At 49.2% G+C, this 12,473-nt stretch overlaps 1 protein-coding gene across 1 annotated transcript in view; it reads left to right on the top strand.

Annotated features, from left to right (window-relative positions):
* Positions 1 to 12,473, top strand: part of card11 (caspase recruitment domain family, member 11) — a gene marked incomplete at both ends in the record, with an annotated part of 123,757 nt that overhangs the window by 59,715 nt on the left and 51,569 nt on the right. The gene's annotated exons all lie outside the window — the stretch shown is intronic.

The following is a 12,473-nucleotide window of genomic DNA, read 5'->3' as shown; positions in this document are numbered from 1 at the left end:
ACTCAGGTTGGAGTGTAGGGTTGGAGCATAGCCTGAAGGTAGGGACTCAGGTTGGGGTGTAGGGTTGGAGCAGAGCCTGAAGGTAGGGACTCAGGTTGGGGTGTAGGGTTGGAGCATAGCCTGAAGGTAGGGACTCAGGTTGGGGTGTAGGGTTGGAGCATAGCCTGAAGGTAGGGACTCAGGTCGGGGTGTAGGGTTGGAGCATAGCCTGAAGGTAGGGACTCAGGTTGGGGTGTAGGGTTGGAGCATAGCCTGAAGGAAGGGACTCAGGTTGGGGTGTAGGGTTGGAGCATAGCCTGAAGGTAGGGACTCAGGTTGGGGTGTAGGGTTGGAGCATAGCCTGAAGGTAGGGACTCAGGTTGGGGTGTAGGGTTGGAGCATAGCCTGAAGGTAGGGACTCAGGTTGGGGTGTAGGGTTGGAGCATAGCCTGAAGTTAGGGTCTCAGGTTGGGGTGTAGGGTTGGAGCATAGCCTGAAGGAAGGGGCTCAGGTTGGGGTGTAGGGTTGGAGCATAGCCTGAAGGTAGGGACTCAGGTTGGGGTGTAGGGTTGGAGCATAGCCTGAAGGTAGGGACTCAGGTTGGGGTGTAGGGTTGGAGCATAGCCTGAAGGTAGGGACTCAGGTTGGGGTGTAGGGTTGGAGCATAGCCTGAAGGAAGGGGCTCAGGTTGGGGTGTAGGGTTGGAGCATAGCCTGAAGGTAGGGACTCAGGTTGGGGTGTAGGGTTGGAGCATAGCCTGAAGGTAGGGACTCAGGTTGGGAGGTAGGGTTGGAGCATAGCCTGAAGGTAGGGTCTCAGGTTGGGGTGTAGGGTTGGAGCATAGCCTGAAGGAAGGGGCTCAGGTTGGGGTGTAGGGTTGGAGCATAGCCTGAAGGTAGGGACTCAGGTTGGGGTGTAGGGTTGGAGCATAGCCTGAAGGTAGGGACTCAGGTTGGGGTGTAGGGTTGGAGCATAGCCTGAAGGTAGGGACTCAGGTTGGGGTGTAGGGTTGGAGCATAGCCTGAAGGAAGGGACTCAGGTTGGGGTGTAGGGTTGGAGCATAGCCTGAAGGTAGGGACTCAGGTTGGGGTGTAGGGTTGGAGCATAGCCTGAAGGTAGGGACTCAGGTTGGGGTGTAGGGTTGCAATGATAGTAGAGACCATGTGAGGATATGACGGAGCCGAGTGACTTGCTGTATAGAGGGAAGAGGAGAGGGCCTAGAACCGAGCCCTGGGGGACACCAGTAGTGAGAGTATGTAGTGCAGACACAGATCCTCTCCACGTCACCTGGTAGGAGCGGCCTGCATAACATTCAGTTGATTAAGGTGTGATGTAAAGTCTGTCAAAAATTCAACTGTTTCCATCTTCTCCTCATCTTCCAAAAACGCAGAAAATTGAGTTGCCTTGTCACTCTTTTGCTCTGATAAGAAAGCTTTGATTTCCTCCTGAATGGTCCAAAAGCGTTCCAAAACCCTGCCTTTGCTGAGCCATCTGACATTGTTTGCGCAGTAGTAAGTCATCAAAACTGGCATTGGCCTCTGTCAGAATGCCTCGTAGCAGGCGGTGGCCTCTGTCAGAATGCCTCGTAGCAGGCGGTGGCCTCTGTCAGAATGCCTCGTAGCAGGCGGTGGCCTCTGTCAGAATGCCTCGTAGCAGGCGGTGTTGTAGGCATGATGTTGCTCTCAAACAGTTGATCAGTTTCATCATCGTTGTCATGACCTCAGAATACTATTTTCCCAGACTGGCACACAGGACAGATTGATGGATGATGCAGTGATATGATGTCAGGTCAGGGTGGTCCTCTTTAAAAAGTGCAACCAGTTCCTTCTCTCTTCCTATCATGGCTGGAGCTCCATCTGTGGTGATGGAGACCACTGACTTCAGATCTATCCCCCTTTCTGTCAGCATCCCTTTGATGGCCTAATGGGTATCCTCTCCCCGTGAGCTTCTAGATGTGTCAAGCTCAACAGCTCCTCACAGAATTCCTTCTTTGTTTCGTTTTAAAATCTGACAAACACCAGAAGCTGGCCATTATCAGTGTTACCTGTTGATTCATCCACAGCTAATGAAATGCATGGTGCATTCTGAATGGCCTCATCAAGTTGTGAAGTTAAATCTTCAGCTAATATTTCAGTTCTCCTCATGGCTGTGGAATCTGACAGTGGGATCTGTTTGATCTTTTCCCTGAGCTCATCTTTTTGTTTACCTTCAAGCAAGGTTTCAGTAACTTCACACATGCATACTTTTACCATCTCAGCGTCTGGAAAAGTTTTTTTGTGTTTTCCCAAAACCCAAGTTATCCTCAGTGAACACTCCATTGCACGTTGTTGGGCTGTCAGGGAATTGACAAGGACTTTGGGTGGACGTCTCATATTGGGATTTGGTTAATCTTGTTTGTTCTTGTCGTGTATTGGGATTATTATATTAAATGTTTTTCTTGAAGAAATTGAATGTTGTTTATGTTAGGTCAAATGTAGCCGTTTGGAGGGTGACGCCCCAGGGGAGACTGGTGATTGGCCAGAAGAGGGAGCCACCCATCTTTTTCCATTGTTTATAAGTAGGGGCTAGACAAAGAGAGGACAGAGCGGCCATTCCAATCTGGGACGCCGTTCTCCGGATGTCATGACATCTGTCACTTATGCTGAAGCTTGTGATATGAATAAACCTTATGATCCAAGTTCAGTATGAGCGGACTCCTTTGTTCATCAGCAATAATTGCCACCATTCACCCGATACGACATTCTCACCTCCGTGTTCAGGGGATACGTCTGATCCAGTTTACTATGCCTGGTGTCATAATGGTGCTTAACATGGGCACTTTTCAGGAGAGCTGCGGACTCACTGCATATCAGGCATATTGGTTTGGTGCTAGTTGTGGGGAAAATGAATAAATACTGTTCTGTCCACTCTTTTTTTTGAACAAGCCATATTAACAAAGATACTGGTAACTAAGCTCCTTCTATCTGTGATATTAACAAAGATACTGGTAACTAAGCTCCTTCTATCTGTGATATTTACAAATCTTTCAGTTTCTTTCTGCCTGCTTGTCCCAAGGTTCCTCAGAGGATATTTGGATTAATGTGATTGGGATATCCATGAGGCCATCTTGTATTTGCATATAACCACGCGATTGGATTAGACGGGGCGCTAGTAGAGGTGGGCGTTGCTTCGATATAGAGAGCGAGCTATCTCGTCCTAATATTTATATATTTATATATTTCTTAATTTAATTCTAAAATGTGATTTGATTTGAGAAAGAGGGGTTGCTAGGTTAAAGAGGCCGGTTGATTATTTAAAGCTGTCTAAAAATAATGGATCGACTTTTATAGAACAAAATGCAACGTTGTCTGGTCCGGATTGACCCTTCTCTGGGTCCGGACCCGGACCGCTGTCCGCCAGTTGAGTTTGGCTGCCCTACACCCTTAACCCTACACCATTTACCCTACACCATTTACCCTACACCCTTAACTTTACACCATGTACCATACACCCTTTACCCTACACCCTACACCCAACTTCCTACACCCTTAACCCTACACCCTTAACCATACACCATTTACCCTACACCATTTACCCTACACCCTTAACTTTACACCATGTACCATACACCCTTTACCCTACACCCTTTACCCAACACCCTACACCCTACATCCTACACCCAACTTCCTACACCCTTTACCCTACACCCTTTACCCTACACCCTTTACCCTTTACCCTACACCCTTTACCCTACACCCTTTACCCTTTACCCTACACCCTTTACCCTACACCCTTTACCCTACACCCTTTACCCTACACCCTTTACCCTTTACCCTTTACCCTTTACCCTACACCCTTTACCCTTTACCCTTTACCCTTTACCCTTTACCCTACACCCTTTACCCTACACCCTTTACCCTACACCCTTTACCCTTTACCCTACACCCTACACCCTTTACCCTTTACCCTACACCCTACACCCTTTACCCTATACCCTTTACCCTTTACCCTACACCCTTTACCCTTTACCCTACACCCTTTACCCTACACCCTTTACCCTTTACCCTACACCCTACACCCTTTACCCTTTACCCTTTACCCTACACCCTTTACCCTTTACCCTACACCCTTTACCCTACACCCTTTACCCTTTACCCTTTACCCTTTACCCTTTACCCTTTACCCTACACCCTACACCCTTTACCCTTTACCCTACACCTTTTACCCTTTACCCTTTACCCTTTAACCTTTACCCTTTACCCTTTACCCTACACCCTACACCCTTCACCCTTTACCCTACACCCTACACCCTTTACCCTACACCCTACACCCTACACCCTTTACCCTACACCCTACACCCTTTACCCTTTACCCTACACCCTACACCCTACACCCTACACCCTTTACCCTTTACCCTACACCCTACACCCTACACCCTACACCCTTTACCCTTTACCCTACACCCTACACCCTACACCCTTTACCCTTTACCCTTTACCCTACACCCTACACCCTACACCATTTACCCTTTACCCTTTACCCTACACCCTACACCCTACACCCGTTACCCGTTACCCGTTACCCTTTACCCTTTACCCTACACCCTACACCCTTTACCCTTTACCCTACACCCTTTAACCTTTACCCTACACCCTACACCCTTTACCCTTTACCCTACACCCTACACCCTACACCCTTTACCCTACACCCTACACCCTATACCCTTTACCCTACACCCTTTACCCTTTACCCTTTACCCTACACCCTTTACCCTTTACCCTTTACCCTACACCCTACACCCTACACCCTACACCCTTCACCCTTTACCCTTTACCCTACACCCTACACCCTTTACCCTACACCCTTTACCCTTTACCCTACACCCTTTACCCTACACCCTACACCCTTTACCCTTTACCCTACACCCTACACCCTTTACCCTACACCCTTTACCCTTTACCCTACACACTTTACACTTTACCCTTTACCCTACACCCTTTACCCTACACCCTACACCCTACACCCTTTACCCTTTACCCTACACACTTTACCCTACACCCTTTACCCTTTACCCTACACCCTACACCCTTTACCCTTTACCATACACCCTTTACCCTACACCCTACACCCTACACCCTACACCCTTTACCCTACACCCTTTACCCTACACCCTTTACCCTACACCCTACACCCTACACCCTTTACCCTTTACCCTTTACCCTTTACCCTTTACCCTTTACCCTACACCCTTTACCCTTTACCCTTTACCCTTTACCCTTTACCCTTTACCCTTTACCCTACACCCTTTACCCTACACCCTTTACCCTACACCCTTTACCCTTTACCCTTTACCCTACACCCTACACCCTTTACCCTTTACCCTTTACCCTTTACCCTTTACCCTACACCCTTTACCCTTTACCCTTTACCCTTTACCCTTTACCCTTTACCCTTTACCCTTTACCCTACACCCTACACCCTACACCCTTTACCCTTTACCCTACACCCTACACCCTTTACCCTTTACCCTACACCCTACACCCTTTACCCTTTACCCTTTACCCTTTACCCTACACCCTACACCCTACACCCTTTACCCTACACCCTTTACCCTACACCCTATAACCCTACACCCTTTACCCTTTACCCTTTACCCTTTACCCTACACCCTTTACCCTACACCCTTTACCCTACACCCTTTACCCTTTACCCTTTACCCTACACCCTTTACCCTACACCCTACACCCTACACCCTTTACCCTTTACCCTTTACCCTTTACCCTACACCCTTTACCCTACACCCTTTACCCTACACCCTTTACCCTTTACCCTACACCCTTTACCCTTTACCCTTTACCCTTTACCCTACACCCTACACCATTTACCCTTTACCCTACACCCTACACCCTTTACCCTTTACCCTACACCCTACACCCTACACCCTTTACCCTTAACCCTACACCATACACCCTTTACCCTACACCCTTTACCCTTTACCCTACACCCTTTACCCTTTACCCTTTACCCTACACCCTACACCCTTTACCCTTTACCCTTTACCCTACACCCTTTACCCTTTACCCTACACCCTTTACCCTTTACCCTACACCCTACACCCTACACCCTACACCCTACACCCTATACCCTTTACCCTTTACCTTACACCCTTTACCCTACACCCTTTACCCTTTACCCTTTACCCTAAACCCTACACCCTACACCCTACACCCTTTACCCTTTACCTTACACCCTTTACCCTACACCCTTTACCCTTTACCCTTTACCCTACACCCTACACCCTACACCCTACACCCTACACCCTACACCCTTTACCCTTTACCCTACACCCTACACCCTTTACCCTTTACCCTACACCCTACACCCTTTACCCTTTACCCTACACCCTTTACCCTTTACCCTACACCCTACACCCTATACCCTTTACCCTATACCCTACACCCTACACCCTACACCCTTTACCCTTTACCCTACACCCTACACCCTACACCCTTTACCCTTTACCCTACACCCTACACCCTACACCCTTTACCCTTTACCCTTTACCCTACACCCTACACCCTACACCCTACACCCTTTACCCTTTACCCTACACCCTACACCCTACACCCTTTACCCTTTACCCTACACCCTACACCCTACACCCTTTACCCTTTACCCTTTACCCTTTACCCTTTACCCTACACCCTACACCCTTTACCCTTTACCCTACACCCTTTACCCTTTACCCTACACCCTACACCCTTTACCCTACACCCTACACCCTACACCCTTTACCCTTTACCCTACACCCTACACCCTACACCCTACACCCTTTACCCTTTACCCTACACCCTACACCCTACACCCTACACCCTTTACCCTTTACCCTTTACCCTTTACCCTTTACCCTACACCCTACACCCTACACCCTACACCCTACACCCTACACCCTTTACCCTTTACCCTTTACCCTACACCCTACACCCTACACCCTACACCCTACACCCTTTACCCTTAACCCTACACCCTACACCCTACACCCTACACCCTTTACCCTTTACCCTACACCCTACACCCTACACCCTACACCCTTTACCCTTTACCCTTTACCCTACACCCTACACCCTACACCCTACACCCTACACCCTTTACCCTTTACCCTTTACCCTACACCCTACACCCTACACCCTTTACCATTTACCCTACACCCTACACCCTACACCCTACACCCTTTACCCTTTACCCTACACCCTACACCCTTTACCCTTTACCCTACACCCTTTACCCTACACCCTACACCCTTTACCCTTTACCCTACACCCTTTACCCTACACCCTTTACCCTTTACCCTACACCCTTTACCCTTTACCCTACACCCTTTACCCACACCCTACACCCTACACCCTTTACCCTTTACCCTTTACCCTTTACCCTACACCCTTTACCCTACACCCTTTACCCTACACCCTTTACCCTTTACCCTACACCCTACACCCTTTACCCTTTACCCTACACCCTACACCCTTTACCCTACACCCTTTACCCTTTACCCTACACCCTTTACCCTTTACCCTACACCCTTTACCCTACACCCTTTACCCTTTACCCTACACCCTACACCCTTTACCCTTTACCCTTTACCCTACACCCTTTACCCTTTACCCTACACCCTTTACCCTACACCCTTTACCCTTTACCCTTAACCCTTTACCCTATACCCTTTACCCTACACCCTACACCCTTTACCCTTTACCCTACACCTTTTACCCTTTACCCTTTATCCTTTAACCTTTACCCTTCACCCTTTACCCTACACCCTACACCCTTTACCCTACACCCTACACCCTACACCCTACACCCTTTACCCTACACCCTACACCCTTTACCCTTTACCCTACACCCTACACCCTACACCCTACACCCTTTACCCTACACCCTACACCCTACACCCTTTACCCTTTACCCTTTACCCTACACCCTACACCCTACACCCTACACCCTACACCCTTTACCCTTTACCCTTTACCCTACACCCTACACCCTACACCCTTTACCCTTTACCCTTTACCCTACACCCTACACCATTTACCCTTTACCCTACACCCTACACCCTTTACCCTTTACCCTACACCCTACACCCTACACCCTTTACCCTTAACCCTACACCATACACCCTTTACCCTACACCCTTTACCCTTTACCCTACACCCTTTACCCTTTACCCTTTACCCTACACCCTACACCCTTTACCCTTTACCCTTTACCCTACACCCTTTACCCTTTACCCTACACCCTTTACCCTTTACCCTACACCCTACACCCTACACCCTACACCCTACACCCTATACCCTTTACCCTTTACCTTACACCCTTTACCCTACACCCTTTACCCTTTACCCTTTACCCTAAACCCTACACCCTACACCCTACACCCTTTACCCTTTACCTTACACCCTTTACCCTACACCCTTTACCCTTTACCCTTTACCCTACACCCTACACCCTACACCCTACACCCTACACCCTACACCCTTTACCCTTTACCCTACACCCTACACCCTTTACCCTTTACCCTACACCCTACACCCTTTACCCTTTACCCTACACCCTTTACCCTTTACCCTACACCCTACACCCTATACCCTTTACCCTATACCCTACACCCTACACCCTACACCCTTTACCCTTTACCCTACACCCTACACCCTACACCCTTTACCCTTTACCCTACACCCTACACCCTACACCCTTTACCCTTTACCCTTTACCCTACACCCTACACCCTACACCCTACACCCTTTACCCTTTACCCTACACCCTACACCCTACACCCTTTACCCTTTACCCTACACCCTACACCCTACACCCTACACCCTTTACCCTTTACCCTTTACCCTTTACCCTTTACCCTACACCCTACACCCTTTACCCTTTACCCTACACCCTTTACCCTTTACCCTACACCCTACACCCTTTACCCTACACCCTACACCCTACACCCTTTACCCTTTACCCTACACCCTACACCCTACACCCTACACCCTTTACCCTTTACCCTACACCCTACACCCTACACCCTTTACCCTTTACCCTTTACCCTTTACCCTTTACCCTTTACCCTACACCCTACACCCTACACCCTACACCCTACACCCTACACCCTTTACCCTTTACCCTTTACCCTACACCCTACACCCTACACCCTACACCCTACACCCTTTACCCTTAACCCTACACCCTACACCCTACACCCTACACCCTTTACCCTTTACCCTACACCCTACACCCTACACCCTACACCCTTTACCCTTTACCCTTTACCCTACACCCTACACCCTACACCCTACACCCTACACCCTTTACCCTTTACCCTTTACCCTACACCCTACACCCTACACCCTTTACCCTTTACCCTACACCCTACACCCTACACCCTACACCCTTTACCCTTTACCCTACACCCTACACCCTTTACCCTTACCCTACACCCTTTACCCTACACCCTACACCCTTTACCCTTTACCCTACACCCTTTACCCTACACCCTTTACCCTTTACCCTACACCCTTTACCCTTTACCCTACACCCTTTACCCACACCCTACACCCTACACCCTTTACCCTTTACCCTTTACCCTTTACCCTACACCCTTTACCCTACACCCTTTACCCTACACCCTTTACCCTTTACCCTACACCCTACACCCTTTACCCTTTACCCTACACCCTACACCCTTTACCCTACACCCTTTACCCTTTACCCTACACCCTTTACCCTTTACCCTACACCCTTTACCCTACACCCTTTACCCTTTACCCTACACCCTACACCCTTTACCCTTTACCCTTTACCCTACACCCTTTACCCTTTACCCTACACCCTTTACCCTACACCCTTTACCCTTTACCCTTAACCCTTTACCCTATACCCTTTACCCTACACCCTACACCCTTTACCCTTTACCCTACACCTTTTACCCTTTACCCTTTATCCTTTAACCTTTACCCTTCACCCTTTACCCTACACCCTACACCCTTTACCCTACACCCTACACCCTACACCCTACACCCTTTACCCTACACCCTACACCCTTTACCCTTTACCCTACACCCTACACCCTACACCCTACACCCTTTACCCTACACCCTACACCCTACACCCTTTACCCTTTACCCTTTACCCTACACCCTACACCCTACACCCTACACCCTACACCCTTTACCCTTTACCCTTTACCCTACACCCTACACCCTACACCCTTTACCCTTTACCCTTTACCCTTTACCCTTTACCCTTTACCCTACACCCTACACCCTTTACCCTTTACCCTACACCCTTTACCCTTTACCCTACACCCTACACCCTTTACCCTTTACCCTACACCTTACACCCTACACCCTTAACCCTACACCCTACACCCTATACCCTTTACCCTACACCCTTTACCCTTTACCCTTTACCATACACCCTTTACCCTTTACCCTTTACCCTACACCCTACACCCTACACCCTACACCCTTTACCCTTTACCCTACACCCTACACCCTACACCCTACACCCTTTACCCTTTACACTTTACCCTTTACCCTACACCCTACACCCTACACCCTACACCCTACACCCTTTACCCTTTACCCTTTACCCTTTACCCTACACCCTACACCCTACACCCTACACCCTACACCCTACACCCTTTACCCTTATCCCTACACCCTACACCCTACACCCTTTACCCTTTACCCTACACCCTACACCCTACACCCTACACCCTACACCCTTTACCCTACACCCTACACCCTACACCCTACACCCTTTACCCTTTACCCTTTACCCTACACCCTACACCCTACACCCTTTACCCTTTACCCTACACCCTACACCCTTTACCCTTTACCCTACACCCTACACCCTACACCCTACACCCTTTACCCTTTACCCTACACCCTACACCCTACACCCTTTACCCTTTACCCTACACCCTTTACCCTTTACCCTACACCCTTTACCCTTTACCCTACACCCTTTACCCTACACCCTTTACCCTACACCCTTTACCCTTTACCCTACACCCTTTACCCACACCCTACACCCTACACCCTTTACCCTTTACCCTTTACCCTTTACCCTTTACCCTACACCCTTTACCCTACACCCTTCACCCTACACCCTTTACCCTTTACCCTACACCCTACACCCTTTACCCTTTACCCTACACCCTACACCCTTTACCCTACACCCTTTACTCTTTACCCTACACCCTTTACCCTTTACCCTACACCCTTTACCCTACACCCTTTACCCTTTACCCTACACCCTACACCCTTTACCCTTTACCCTACACCCTTTACCCTTTTCCCTACACCCTTTACCCTACACCCTTTACCCTACACCCTTTACCCTTTACCCTTTACCCTTTACCCTACACCCTACACCCTTTACCCTTTACCCTACACCCTTTACCCTTTACCCTTTACCCTTTACCCTTTACCCTTTACACTTTACCCTTTACCCTACACCCTACACCCTACACCCTACACCCTACACCCTTTACCCTTTACCCTTTACCCTTTACCCTTTACCCTACACCCTACACCCTACACCCTACACCCTACACCCTACACCCTACACCCTTTACCCTTATCCCTACACCCTACACCCTACACCCTTTACCCTTTACCCTACACCCTACACCCTACACCCTACACCCTTTACCCTACACCCTACACCCTACACCCTACACCCTTTACCCTTTACCCTTTACCCTACACCCTACACCCTACACCCTTTACCCTTTACCCTACACCCTACACCCTACACCCTACACCCTTTACCCTTTACCCTACACCCTACACCCTACACCCTACACCCTTTACCCTTTACCCTACACCCTACACCCTACACCCTTTACCCTTTACCCTACACCCTTTACCCTTTACCCTACACCCTTTACCCTTTACCCTACACCCTTTACCCTACACCCTTTACCCTAAACCCTTTACCCTTTACCCTACACCCTTTACCCACACCCTACACCCTACACCCTTTACCCTTTACCCTTTACCCTTTACCCTACACCCTTTACCCTACACCCTTCACCCTACACCCTTTACCCTTTACCCTACACCCTACACCCTTTACCCTTTACCCTTTACCCTACACCCTACACCCTTTACCCTACACCCTTTACTCTTTACCCTACACCCTTTACCCTTTACCCTACACCCTTTACCCTACACCCTTTACCCTTTACCCTACACCCTACACCCTTTACCCTTTACCCTACACCCTTTACCCTTTACCCTACACCCTTTACCCTACACCCTTTACCCTACACCCTTTACCCTTTACCCTTTACCCTTTACCCTACACCCTACACCCTTTACCCTTTACCCTACACCCTTTACCCTTTACCCTTTACCCTTTAACCTTTACCCTTTACCCTTTACCCTACACCCTACACCCTTCACCCTTTACCCTACACCCTACACCCTTTACCCTACACCCTACACCCTACA

This window comes from Coregonus lavaretus (genome assembly GCF_964263955.1).
Source record: "Coregonus lavaretus genome assembly, contig: HAP1_SCAFFOLD_734, whole genome shotgun sequence".
Lineage (NCBI taxonomy): Eukaryota > Metazoa > Chordata > Actinopteri > Salmoniformes > Salmonidae > Coregonus > Coregonus lavaretus.
Note: the sequence above shows the minus strand (reverse complement) of the source record. Positions and strands in the feature narration are given on the sequence as shown.